The following is a 15,013-nucleotide window of genomic DNA, read 5'->3' on the forward strand; positions in this document are numbered from 1 at the left end:
TCTCCTTGCAGTCCAAGGGACTCTCAAGAGTCTTCTCCAACACCACAGTTCAAAAGCATCAATTCTTCGGCGCTCAGCGTTCTTCACAGTCCAACTCTCACATCCATACATGACCACAGGAAAAACCATAGCTTTGACTAGACAGATTCGTTGGCAAAGTAATGTCTCTGCTTTTCAATATGCTATCTAGGTTGGTCATAACTTTCCTTCCAAGGAGTAAGCGTCTTTTAATTTCATGGCTGCAGTCACCATCTGTAGTGATTTTGGAGCCCAGAAAAATAAAGTCTGACACTGTTTCCACTTGTTTCCCATCTATTTCCCATGAAGTGATGGGACCTGGTGCCATGATCTTCATTTTCTGAATGTTGAGCTTTAAGCCAACTTTTTCACTCTCCACTTTCACTTTCATCAAGAGGCTTTTGAGTTCCTCTTCACTTTCTGCCATAAGGGTGGTGTCATCTGCGTATATGAGGTTATTGATACTTCTCCCGGAAATCTTGATTTCAGTTTGTGTTTCTTCCAGTCCAGCGTTTCTCATGATGTACTCTGCATATAAGTTAAATAATCAGGGTGACAATATACAGCCTTGACGAACTCCTTTTCCTATTTGGAACCCGTCTGTTGTTCCGTGTCCAGTTCTAACTGTTGCTGCCTGACCTGCATACAAATTTCTCAAGAGGCAGATCAGGTGTTCTGGTATTCCCATCTCTTTCAGAATTTTCCACAGTGTATTGTGATCCACACAGTCAAAGGCTTTGGCATAGTCAATAGAGCAGAAATAGGTGTTTTTCTGGAACTCTCTTGCTTTTTCCATGATCCAGCGGATGTTGGCGATTTGATCTCTGGTTCCTCTGCCTTTTCTAAAACAAGCTTGAACATCTGGAAGTTCACGGTTCACATATTGCTGAAGCCTGGCTTGGAGAATTTTAAGCATTACTTTACTAGCGTGTGAGATGAGTGCAATTGTGCGGTAGTTTGAGCATTCTTTGGCATTGCCTTTCTTTGGGATTGGAATGAAAACTGACCTTTTCCAGTCCTGTGGCCACTGCTGAGTTTTCCAAATTTGCTGGCATATTGAGTGTAGCACTTTCACAGCATCATCTTTCAGGATTTGGAATAGCTCCACTGAAATTCCATCACCTCCACTAGCTTTGCTCGTAGTGATGCTTTCTAAGGCCCACTTGACTTCACATTCCAGGATGTCTGGCTCTAGGTGAGTGATCACATCATCGTGATTATATGGGTCATGAAGATCTTTTTTGTACAGTTCTTCTGTGTATTCTTGCCATCTCTTCTTAATATCTTCTGCTTCTGTTAGGTCCATACCATTTCTGTCCTTTATCGAGCTCATCTTTACATGAAATGTTCCTTTGGTATCTCTGATTTTCTTGAAGAGATCCCTAGTCTTTCCCATTCTGTTGTTTTCCTCTATTTCTTTGCATTGATCGCTGAGGAAGGCTTTCTTATCTCTTCTTGCTATTCTTTGGAACTCTGCATTCAGATATTTATCTTTCCTTTTCTCCTTTGCTTTTCACTTCTCTTCTTTTCACAGCTATTTGTAAGGCCTCCCCAGACAGCCATTTTGCTTTTTTGCATTTCTTTTCCATGGGGATGATCTTGATCCCTGTCTCCTGTACAATGTCACGAACCTCATTCCATAGTTCATCAGGCACTCTATCTATCAGATCTAGGCCCTTAAATCTATTTCTCACTTCCACTGTATAATCATAAGGGATTTTATTTAGGTCATACCTGAATGGTCTAGTGGTTTTCCCTACTTTCTTCAATTTAAGTCTGAATTTGGCAATAAAGAGTTCATGATCTGAGCCACAGTCAGCTCCTGGTCTTGTTTTTGCTGACTGTATAGAGCTTCTCCATCTTTGGCTGCAAAGAATATAATCAATCTGACTTCTGTGTTGACCATCTGGTGATATCCATGTGTAGAGTCTTCTCTTGTGTTGTTGGAAGAGGGTGTTTGTTATGACCAGTGCATTTTTTTGGCAAAACTCTATTAGTCTTTGCCCTGCTTCATTCTGTATTCCAAGGCCAAATTTGCCTGTTAATCCAGGTGTTTGTTGACTTCCTACTTTTGCATTCCAGTCCCCTATAATGAAAAGGACATCTTTTGTGGGTGTTAGTTCTAAAAGGTCTTGTAGGTCTTCATAGAACCATTCAACTTCAGCATTACTGGTTGGGGCATAGACTTGGATTACTGTGATATTGAATGGTTTGCCTTGGAAAGGAACAGAGATCATTCTGTCGTTTTTGAGATTGCATCCAAGTACTACATTTCGGACTCTTTTGTTGACCATGATGGCCACTCCATTTCTTTTGAGGGATTCCTGCCCAAAGTAGTAGATATAATGGTCATCTGAGTTAAATTCACCCATTCCAGTCCATTTCAGTTCGCTGATCCCTAGAATGTCGACATTCACTCTTGCCATCTCTTGTGTGACCAAGATTTGCCTTGATTCATGGACCTGACATTCCAGGTTCCTATGCAATATTGCTCTTTACAGCATTGGACCTTACTTCTATCACCAGTCACATCCACAGCTGGATATTGTTTTTGCTTTGGCTCCATCCCTTCATTCTTTCTGGAGTTATTTCTCCACTGATCTCCAGTAGCATATTGGGCACCTACTGACCTGGGGAGTTTCTCTTTCAGTATCCTATCATTTTGCCTTTTCATACTGTTCATATATGATTAAGGTGTGGTAATGACTCACTTCAACTTGAGAACCTCTGTAAAGACCTTATCTCCAAATAAGGTTTTGCTTGTGCCCTCCAAGAGTCTCTATTTCCCCAGACCTGTGGAAGTTCTGTAATCAAATCCTGCTGACCATCAAAGTCAGATTCCCTGGGGAATCTCAGCCCCTCTGCCAGATCCCTAGGTTGGGAAGTCCATTGTGGGACCTAGAACTTTTGCAACAGTGTGAGAACTTCTTGGGTATAATTGTTCTCCAGTTTGTGTATCGCCCATTTTGAGGCTTGTGGCGGGGCTAACGGCAACCTCCTCCAAGAGGCCTTATGCCACATGCTGTGCCTCCCAGGACTGCTGCTGTCAGAGCCGCCGTCCCTGGGGCAGGCCACTCCTGACTCATGCCTCCACAGGAGGCCCTCAAACAGTCACAGGCAAGTCTGCTTCAGTCTACTGTGGAGGTCGCTTCTTTCCCTGGGTCCTGATGAGCACAAGGTTTTGTTTGTGCCCTCCAAGTGTCTCGGGAGGGTATGAGGTTTGACTTTAAAAGCAATTGCACCCCTGCTACCATCTTGCTATGGCTTCTCCTTTGCCCTTGAACGTGGGGTATCTCTTTTTGGTGGGTTCCAACATTCTCCTGTTAAAATGAAAAGATGCTTGCTCCTTGGAAGAAGAGCTATGACAAACCTAGACAGTGTATTAAAAAGCAAAGACATCATTTTGCTGACAAAGGTCCATACAGTCAAAGCCATGCTTTTTCCAGTAGTCATGTATGGATGTCAGAGTTGGACCGTAAAGAAGACTGATCACCGAAGAATTGATGCTTTCGAACTGTGGTGCTGGAGAAGACTCTTGAGAGTCCCTTGGACAGCAAGGAGATTAAACCGGTCAATCCTAAAGGAAATCAACCCTGAATATTCATTGGAAGGATTGATGCTGAAGCTCCAATACTTTGGCCAGCTGATGCAAAGAGCCAACTCATTGAAGAAAGCCCTGATGCTGGGAAAGATTGAGGGAAGGAGGAGTAGGGGATGGCAGAGAATGAGATGGTTGGATGGCATCACAGATTCAATAGAAATCAGTTTAAGCAAACTCCGGGACATAGTGAAAGACAGGGAAGCCTGGTGTGCTGCAGTACATGGGGTCGCAAAGAGTCAGACGTGACTGAACAACTGAACAACAGCATATCAGATGTAAAATAGTGATTGGATCCCGTGGAATCAAGCAGGTTCCAGCTGACTACAAACACTTCATATCTCCCAGCTGTTTGGACTAATAAATTATTTGGATGCATTGGCCTGTGAACATTTTTTTTTTTTTCTGTAGAGTTTGAGGGTTAAATATGGCCATAAATCACCAATTTTTTTCTGCCAAGAAAATTGCATGAGACCACATGAGAGGTAAATTTTGTTCTGTTAATTGTAGTTGAAAATGCATGGTGCCACTTAAATCATAAAACTTAAGATGAGTATACCAAAGCGAAAAAAAAAATACCTGTTAACAAGTCCAAACTTGGTCTGCTCGCCACACAGCAGACCAATTAACTGAGAGACAAGGTTTTGAGGCAAAGACTACAACTTTATTTGGAAAGCCAACTGACCAAGAAGATGGCACGCTAAAAAATAGTGATACATTTTTTAAAAGGAAAAAAATTTTAAAAGAAGGAAAAAATAGCAACAAACAAATAAAAATCTGCAATAAAATTGATCACAAAGGAGTTTCTGATCATCAGGAAGGAAGAGGGTGAGGGGAGAAGAAGAAGAGGGTACTAATTAACTGAGCCATGAAAGTTTTTATAGTGGCCAAAAGCCTCCCAAACTTTATAAAAGACACAAATATAAGCATGTAAGAAACTCAAAGAATTCCTAGTTGCTAAAGAATACAACATCAGAAAGGCTTCCCAGGTGGCACAGTTGTAAAGAATCAGGCTGCCAGTACAAGAGATGCAGGAGACACAAGAGACATAAGTTCGATCTCTGGATTGGAAAGATTCCCTGGAGTACAAGATGGCAACCCACTCCAGTATTCTTGCCTGGAAAATTCCATGGACAGAGGAGCCTGGCAGGCTATAGTCCATGGGGTTGCAAAGAGTCAGACAAGACTGAACGTTCATGCATACATATACCACACCAGGAAACATTATAATCCAATTGATGAAAGGCAAAGACAAAGATCACCACCCCATGGACTGCAGCCTACCAGGCTCCTCCATCCATGGGATTTTCCAGGCAAGAGTACTGGAGTGGGGTGCCATTGCCTTCTCCGAAAGACAAAAATAATTTTAGAAGTAGTAAAACAGAAGTTACTTGTCATACACAATGAATCCTCAAAAAAGATAATCAGATTTCTCCTAAGAAATTTGGAAGCCAGAGGTAGTGGGCTAACATTAGGCATGCTAAAAGAAAAAAGGAAAAAGAAAAAAACTGTTAAGATTCTTCAGATGAGGATTATCTGGCAAAACTGCCCTTCAAGAGTGAGAGAGGAAACTAAGACATTTTCAGGTAAACAAAATCGGAGGGTATTCATATACTACATTTTGTTTATCCGTTCGTTAGTTGAGGCACATTTGAGTTGTTTTGCCTTTTCGGTTATTATAAATAATGCTGCCATACACATTTTTGTATGGACGTATGTTTTCAAGTCTTTGGGGTATTTTCCTAGGAGTGAAATTGCTGGGTCATTCTGGGAAATCTGTGTTTAACTGTTCGTGAAACAGTGTTTTACAGAGTGGCTATATCGTTGTACATTCTCATCCTCCAACTTTTGTTATTTTTCTAGACTAAAGGCTATTTTGAGTCCCTTGAATTTCCATATGAATTTTTGGATTACACTGCCAATTTCTATAAAGAAAAATTGTCTGGGATTTTGATAGAAGTTTTGTTGAAAGTATAGATCAATTTGGGAAGTATCATCACCTTTATATTTAGTCTTACTGTCCATGAACATGATATCTTTACACTTATTTAGGTTTCCCTTAATTTCTCCCAACAGTGTTTTAGAGGCTTCAGTTTACAAGTTATGCCCTTTTATTGTGAAATTTATTCCTATTTTATTATTTTTAGTGCTATGATAAATACAATAGTTTTCATGACTTCACTTTTGGATCATTCACTGCTAGCATATAGAAATACAGGGGATTTTGGTACATTAATCTTGAATCTTGCAGTCTAGCTGAATTCATTTGTTGTCTCTAATCCTGTATGTGTATGTGTGTGTGTATGTATACACGCATGTGCATGAGTGTGTATTCCTTAGGATTTTCTACATATAAGAACAGGTCATTTGCAAATTAAGATAGTTTTATTTCTTATTTTTCAATCAGAACTCCTTTTATTTCTTTTTCTTGCCTCATTGTCTTGGCTGGATACTACAGTATAATGTTAATAGAAATGGTGAAAGTGAACATCTTTGTCTTGTTCCTGATCTTATAAGAAAAACACTTATTCTTTCACCCATTAAATATGATCTTGGCTGTTCTGTTTGGTTTTGTTTTGTAGAGCCCTTTATTGGGTTGAGGGAGTTCACATCTATTCCTCATTTATTGACTTTTTTATATTTAAAGGTTTTGGATTTTGTCAAATGCATATTCTGCAACTATTAAGATGACATGTCTTTTATGTCTCCATTCTGTTAATATGGTATATTACATTGATTAATTTCAGATGTTAACCAAACTTGAATTCCTAGGATAAATTGATTAGTCATAGTGTATAATCCTTTAATAAGTGGCTGTTCATTTTGTTAATATATTTTCTAAGGATATTTTAATCCCTATCTGTTAGAGATTAGAGAAGGAAATGGAAACCCAGTCTAGTATTCTTGCCTGGAGAATTCCATGGACATAGGAGCCTTCTGGGCTACACAGTCCATGGGGTTGCAAAGAGTTGGACATGACTGAGTGACTAAAGCATTTGTCAGAGATATTGGTCTGTACTTTTCTTTTGATCTTGTTTTGGAATCAAGATGGTACTGATTTCATAGAATGAACTGAGAAGTGTTTCTGCCTCTTCTATTATATTCAAGTCTGTGAAGAATTGGTATTAATTCTTTAAATGTTTGGCAGAACTCACCAGAAAAGCCACCTGCTTCTGGACTTTTATTTGTAGAAATATTTTTTATTCCTAATTCAAGAAGACTGTCCAATTTTTTTTGCCAGTATTGAAAGTGGGATATTAAAGTCTTCTACTATTATTATTGAACTGTCTATTTCTTCCTTTGATTTTACAAGTTTTTGCTTAACATATTTTGGGACTCTATTAGGTGCGTATATATTTATAATTGTTCTATATTCTTGCTATAGTGACACTGTTATCATTATAAAATGTCCATCTTTTTCTCTAGTGACAAATTTTCTCTTAAAGACTATCATGTCTGATGTTAGGATAGTCATGACAGCTGTCTTTTGCTTATGGTTTGCATGGTTTACCTCTTTTCATTCTTCTATTTTCAACTTATTTGTATATTTAAATCTAAATATGTCTTTTATAGATAGCATATATCATGAGTTTTTAAAAAACCCATTCTGCTAAACCATTCTGGTTTTGAGTGTTTAATCCGCTTATACTTAATACGATTACTGATAAGGCAGGATCTGTGTCTATCATTCTATCTGTTTTCTGTGTCTTATGCCTTTTTTCCTGCTCCTCCATGAATAACTTCTCTTGTGTTAAATAGATATTTTAATTCCATTGTTTTTTTTAACAACATATTTTGAGTTAATTTCTAACTGGTTGACATGGGGGTCATCAACATTGGGTAGGCTTCAGTAGTTGCTGGGCTTCCCTGGTTGGACCCGAATGAGCGACTAACACTTTTGCACTCTTTCAGTAGTTGTGGCACGTGGGCTCAATTTGTGGCTCCTGGGTTCTAGAGCATAGGCTCAATAGTTGTGCATGGGCTTAGGTGCTTTGCATGGTATCTTCCCAGATCAGGGATCAAACCCAGGTCTCCTGTGCTCTTCACCAAGGAGGTGGATTCTTCTCCACAGAGCCACCAGCACACAAACCTTGGGCGCACCAGGACCCAGAGAGCCCACGGAGACTGAGTCAGAACTGTGTTTGAGTGTTTCCTCTGGAGGTACGGATCAGCAGTGGACTGCTGCAGGGGCAGGGGCTCTGGGTGCAGTAGACCTGGGTCTGGCATAAGTCCTCCTGGAGGAAGTCGCCATTAACCCCAGCATAGAGCCACCAGAGCTTACACAGGACTGCGGAGACAGACTTGGAGCGTACAAACAAAACCTTCTGTGCACCAGGACCCAAGAGAAACGTGCAGTGACCCCACAGGAGCCTGACCAAGACTTGCCCGTGAGTGTCCAGGAGTCTCCAGTGGAGGCGTGGGTTGGCAGGGGCCTGCTGCAGGCTGGGCACTCTGAGCACAGCAGTGCATGCCTGGGACCTTTTGAAGGAGGTCGCCATTATCTTCATTACCTCCACCATAGTTTGGACTCAGGTCAAATAACAGGGAGGGAACACAGCCCCGCCCATCAACAGAAAACTGGATTAAAGATTTACTGAGCATGGCCATGAGAAAAAGACCCAGTTTCCCCCTCAGTCTCTCTCATCAGGAAACTTCCGTAAGCCTCTTATCCTTTTCCTTCAGAGAGCAGACAGAATAAAAACCACAGCCATAGAAAACCAACCAATCTATTCACATGGACCACAGCCTTGTCTAACTCAATGAAACCATGAGCCATGCCATGTAGGGCCACCCAAGATGGACAGGTTATAGTGGAGAGTTCTGACAAAACATGGTCCACTGGAGAAGGGAATGGCAAACCATTCAGTATTCTTGCCTCGAGAACCCCATGAACAGTATGAAAAGGCAAAAAGATAGGACACTGAAAGATGAACTCCCCAGGTGGGTAGATGCCCAATATGCTACTGGAGATCAGTGGAGAAATAATTCCAGAAAGAATGGAGATGGAGCCAACGCAAAAACAACATCCAGTTGTGGATGTGACTGGTGATGGAAGTAAAGCCCGATGCTGTAAAGAGCAATATTGCATAGGAACCTGGAATGTTAGGACCATGAATCAAGGCAAACTGGAAGTGGTCAAATAGGAGATGGCAAGAGTGAACACTGACATTTTAGGCATCAGTGAACTAAAATGGACTGGAATGGGTGAATTTAACTCAGATGACCATTATATCCACCTCTGTGGGCAGGAATCCCTTAGAAGAAATGGAGTAGCCATCATAGTCAACAAGAGTCCGAAATGCAGTACTTGGATGCAATCTCAAAAACGACAGAATGATCTCTGTTCGTTTCCAAGACAAACCATTCAATATCACAGTAATCCAAGTCTATGCCCCAACCAGTAATGCTGAAGTTGAACGGTTCTATGAAGACCTACAAGACCTTTTAGAACTAACACCCAAAAAAGATGTCCTTTTCATAATAGGGGACTGGAATGCAAAAGTAGGAAGTCAAAAAGCACCTGGATTAACAGGCAAATTTGGCCTTGGAATACAGAATGAAGCAGGGCAAAGACTAATAGAGTTTTGCCAAGAGAATACACTGGTCACAGCAAACACCCTCTTCCAACAACACAAGAGAAGACTCTACACATGGACATCACCAGATGGTCAATATCAAAGTCAGACTGATTATATTCTTTGCAGCCAAATATGGAGAAGCTTATACAGTCAGCAAAAACAAGATGGAGCTGACTGTGGCTCAGATCATGAACTCCTTATTGCCAAATTCAGACTTAAATTGAAGAAAGTAGGGAAAACCACTAGACCATTCAGGTATGACCTAAATCAAATCCCTTACAATCATACATTGGAAGTGAGACATAGATTCAAGGGATTTGAAGAGAAACTAAAGGCAAAGGAGAAAAGGAAAGATATACCCATTTGAATGCAGAGTTCCAAAGAATAGCAAGGAGAGATAAGAAAGCCTTCCTCAGTGATCAGTGCAAAGAAATAGAGGAAAACAACAGAATGGGAAAGACTAGAGATCTCTTCAAGAAAATTAGAGATACCAAGGGAACATTTCATGCAAAGATGGGCTCAATAAAGGACAGAAATGGTATAGACCTAACAGAAGAAGCAGAAGATATTAAGAAGAGGTGGCAAGAATACACAGAAGGACTATACAGAAAAGATCTTCATGACCCAGATAACCACAATAGTCTGATCACTCACCTAGAGCCAAACATCCTGGAATGTGAAGTCAAGTGGGCCTTAGGAAGCATTACTATAAACAAAGCTAGTGGAGGTGATGGAATTCCAGTTGAGCTATTTCAAATCCTGAAAGATGATGCTGTGGAAGTGCTGCACTCAGTTTGCCAGCAAGTTTAGAAAACTCAGCAGTGGCCACAGGACTGGAAAAGGTCAGTTTTCATTCCAATCCCAAAGAAAGGCAATGCCAAAGAATGCTCAAACTACTACACAACTGCACTCAAACACTAGCAAAGTAATGCTCAAAATTCTCCAAGCCAGGCTTCAGTAGTACTTGAACTGTGAACTTCCAGATGTTCAAGTTGGATTTAGAAAAAGCAGAGGAACCAGATATCATTGCCAACATCCGCTGGATCATCGAAAATGCAGGAGAATACCAGAAAACATCTACTTCTGCTTTATTGACTATGCCAAAGCCTTTTACTGTGTGGATCACAATAAACTGTGGAAAATTCTTCAAGAGATGGGAATACCAGACCACCTGACCTGCCTCTTGAGAAATCTGTATGCAGGTCAGGAAGCAACAGTTAGAACTGGACATGGAACAACAGACTGGTTCCAAATTGGGAAAGGAGTATGTCAAAGCTATATATTGTCACCCTGCTTATTGAACTTGTATGCAGAATACATCATGAGAAATGCTGGGCTGGAAGAAGCACAAGCTGGAATCAAGATTGCCGGGAGAAACCCGGCAACCTCAGATATGCAGATGACACCACCCTTATGGCAGAAAGTGAAGAACCAAAGAGCCTCTTGATGAAAGTGAAAGAGGAGAGTGAAAAAGTTGGCTTAAAGCTCAACATTCAGAAACCTAAGATCATGGCATCTGGTCCCATCACTTCATGGGAAATAGATGGGCAAACAGTGGAAACAGTGATAGACTTTATTTTTGGGGGCTCCAAAATCACTGCAGATGGTGACTGCAGCCATGAAGTAAAAGATGCTTGTTCCTTAGAAGGAAAGTTATGACCAACCTAGACAGCATATTAAAAAGCAGAGGCATTACCTTGCCAACAAAGGTCTGTCTAGTCAAAGCTATGGTTTTTCCATAGTAATGTATGGATGTGAGAGTTGGACTATAAAGAAAGCTGAGCGCTGAAGAATTGATGTTTTTGAACTATGGTGTTGGAGAAGACTCTTGAGAGTCCCTTGGACTGCAAGGAGATCCAACCAGTCCATCCTAAAGGAAGTCAGTCCCGAATATTCATTGGGAGGACTTATTTTGAAGCTGCAACTCCAATACTTTGGCTACTTGATGCAAAGAACTGACTCATTGGAAAAGACCCTGATGCTGGGAAAGATTGAAGGAGGGAGGAGAAGGGGACGACAGAGGATGAAATCGTTGGATGGCATCAACGACTCAATGGACATGAGTTTGAGTAAACTCCAGGAGTTGGTGATGGACAGGGAAGCCTGGCATGCTGCAGTTCATGGGGTCGCAAAGAGTTGGACACAACTGAGCAACTGAACTCAATTGAACTGAACATTAAAATAGTGGGAAATTCAGTTCAGTTCAATTCAGTCACAAAGGAGTAAGCATCTTTTAATTTAAGCATCTTTTTAATTTCATAGCTGCAATATTTTAATGTACCCTCTACTATATATTCAAAATTTAGCCAATCCCTCATTGTTGCAATTATATGACTTTCATTTTTTCTTTTCATTTCAAATAACACTTGGGTAAATATTCTTGTACCTATGTCTACATCTCTCATTGTTTCTTTAGACTGAAATCTGGAATGGAAGTGTTGGATTAAGGATCTGAACATTTTCAAGGCTTATGACAGACAATGTTCTTTAGTGGGATTTTTAAAAAATTTCTATTTCTAAAAACAGTGACTCAATTGAAATGGCTAGAGTCATATTCTGCGTGGCATCCCCAGCCCCTGGTTACCTTATAAAATGCCGGTGTGAGCTGTTTATGCTGTCAGCACCATTGCAGCAGTCAGCCTGAGCAAGGCTCATGTGGCTGCCCTTTTGGCAGCCTCTGAACCTGCTCTCCTCCCTTGCCAGCCAGCTGATTATGGCACAGGAACTATAGAGACCAAACAGGTCAGCAACCCAAGGTGACTCTAGCCATTTCCACTCGCTTCTCCGCTTTTCTGCACATATGGTCTTCAACACACGTGTGAAATATCTCAGTCTCAATGTGAAAGACTGGGTGCCACTAAGGAGTAGCTAAATCCATTCCAAATGAAAAGAAAATAACAGCAAGCAACACTTTGGCTGCTGCCAGATTCCATTTTCAGAGTCTCCACTTCATACTTCTCATCAAAACCAAGTTAGAGTGTGACAGCAAAAGAGATGGATTCCTGATAATTGTGAAAGATGATTTTTTTGAAATTAAGAACCTTATTTGATCTTGGGCGATATTCACCAAGGTCACTAACTGTATGCTTGTGTCATACAGTTGGTAAGAAAAAATAAGGTGATGTTGAGGCAACAGCAGCAGCACATCTTACTACCTAGTTGAGGCAATGGCAGCCCCCGTTTAGAGCCTTGGAACAATCTTCCCAAGGACCAGTCATCACTGGACCATAAAGAACTTTCCTGAGGAGACCACAAAGTGAATCTGTTTTCATTGAGCCTTTAATTAAAAGGACCAAGAATATCAAACCAAAGTAAGGTTTTATTCATCTCCTTGGCTGTGGAAAGATTAAAAGCAGAATGTTTATTTGTAAAATATATTTTAAATTCACTCACAGTTTTTACTATTTTTTGCATCAATATCATACTATTTTCAGTAAATTACTTACAATTGACTATTTATAATATTTATTTACAATACTATTATTACATATTACAATACTATTATTTATAGTACTAATACTGACAATAATCTTTCTGTTCATAAGTGATAATGTGTTTTGACTACATTTGAAACACTAGGAGTTGTTCTGGAAATTTTGTTCACAAATAACATAATTGTTCAAGTGAAAGGCAAAACAGTACTTAATCTAAGACAGAATCTAAATGGCCATGTCGATTGGGTTAAATAGATACATCAACTTCCACTTCATTACAAAGAGGAAGTAATTTGCACTAACTCTTCCTCTGAGCACAACTTTAAAAACCTGGATAAAGTAGGGGAGAAAACATTTTAAGTACATTAAAGATGACAGTAAGTGAGGAATTGCTTGGCCATGATCCCAGAGATGGGACTTCAGGGAGGTGAATCTGTCATTGAGGTTACTGTTGCCCAAGAGGAACTGGCAAAGCAGGGCTGGTAACGGCCTCACTAAGTGAGGGGTGGACATTTAGAATCCTGGCTTAAGGGGAAACTGAGAAGACAGGAGACTTGTTCTTCATGGGATATTATTTGTATCTTTTGACTTTTATATTCTATACAGGCACCACATTAACACAAAACAAAAAGACCTAAAGGACTATGAAATTCTCTGCTCCAAACCATTTAGAGAGTAAGACTAATAAATCACATGTTTCTTAAAGTTAACAGGCACATATCTATATTCTAGATTTTCAAAATGTAAAAATCAATGTTACTTGAGACTTCACACAGCGATAGAATGTACACTTCTGTTATATTTCGTTACCGCATTTTTTAGGAATATAGACATAAGGCTTTAAAGCAATACTTTTTTGGTACTACAGAATATAATTCTAAAAATAATAAGTGTGTTTTTAAAAATCAGTTAATGCCCCCCGGATACAACACAACCAACACCCAAGTCTCTGATGATCGGTTTTACTTTACAAATCTGTACAAGTATTTCCTTCCATTTACCAATTTACCATTATAGTACCACATTACTAAGATCTGATCATGAGTTTAAAAGGTTAGAAATTATAATTGAAATAGTATTTCTCTTCCTGTAACAGAATCACAGGTAGACTCTAGATATTCCTTATTCATTTAAAGAGATGTGTTTAAATTAGGATCACTAATGAAACTGATAATATAATTAACTTTGTGATAAGGCAAAAGGAGAAGGGGGAAACAGAGGATGAAGTGGTTGGAGAGCATCACTGACTCAATAAACATGAATTTGAGCAAACTCCAGGAGATAGAGGAGGACTGGGAAGCCTGGTGTGCTGCAGTGGATGGGGCCACAAAGAGTCGGACTTGACTTAGCAACTCAACAGTAACAATACATACTTTAGAGACTAAAGATGAAATCCCCAACTTTTTAATCCACCAAATTCTCCCAAGAAGTTAGTATTGTGAATTTCTAGTGTTTTTTTCCATTTTTGATGCAGAAAATGAGTTCAAATAGTTTAAGAAAGTGACTGGTAGAGCAGTAAAACCATCAGTTCAACTGAAAGGATGAAGTGCTTATACTGGTTCAAAAAAGTAAGCTCCTGATTTGCACAGCATGTCCAGTCTGAGACTACATGACTTAAAAGGAATAAAAAAAAATTTACTGTTAAAACATCAGTAAATATAAGGTAGAAAAAAAAAGACAAAGAGCTGAGACATCTGAGCCCTGGTGAAATAAAGAATACAAAGGCAGTAATTAGAACAAACTCATAAAAAAGTTAATGAAGAACATAAATGCCATCTGTTTCCCGTGTTCCTTAAAGGCAGTACTGAAGGCATCTTATTGTTTTGACGTTACGCAGCATTCCTTCACTGCTGCTGTTTAGGTGCTGAGTTGTGTCTCTTTTGTGACCCCAAGGACTGTAGCCCCCCAGCAACTCTGTCCATAGGATTTTCCAGGCGAGAATACTGGAGTGAGTTGCCATTTCCTTCTCCAGGGGATCTCCCCAATCCAGGGATTGAACCTGCATTGATAGGTGGGTTCTTTACCACTGAGCCACCAGGGAAACCCATTCCTTCACTGCTGCTGCTGCTGCTAAGTCGCTTCAGTCGTATCCAACTCTGTGCGACACCATAGACAGCAGCCCACTAGGCTCCTCTGTCCCTGGGATTCTCCAGGCAAGAATACTGGAGTGGGTTGCCATTTCCTTCTCCAGTGCATTAAAGTGAAAAGGGAAAGTGAAGTCGCTCAGTTGTGCCCGACTCTTAGCGACCCCATGGACTGCAGCCTACCAGGCTCCTCCATCCATGGGATTTTCCAGGCAAGAGTACTGGAGTGGGTTGCCATTGCCTTCTCCATTCCTTCACTATATTGTAGTGAATATCACCTCTCTTTACCCATGTGGTTTA

Source organism: Bos grunniens, chromosome 22 (genome assembly GCF_055505025.1).
Source record: "Bos grunniens cultivar Pamir isolate PY7600 chromosome 22, Bosgru_T2T1.0, whole genome shotgun sequence".
NCBI classification, from domain to species: domain Eukaryota; kingdom Metazoa; phylum Chordata; class Mammalia; order Artiodactyla; family Bovidae; genus Bos; species Bos grunniens.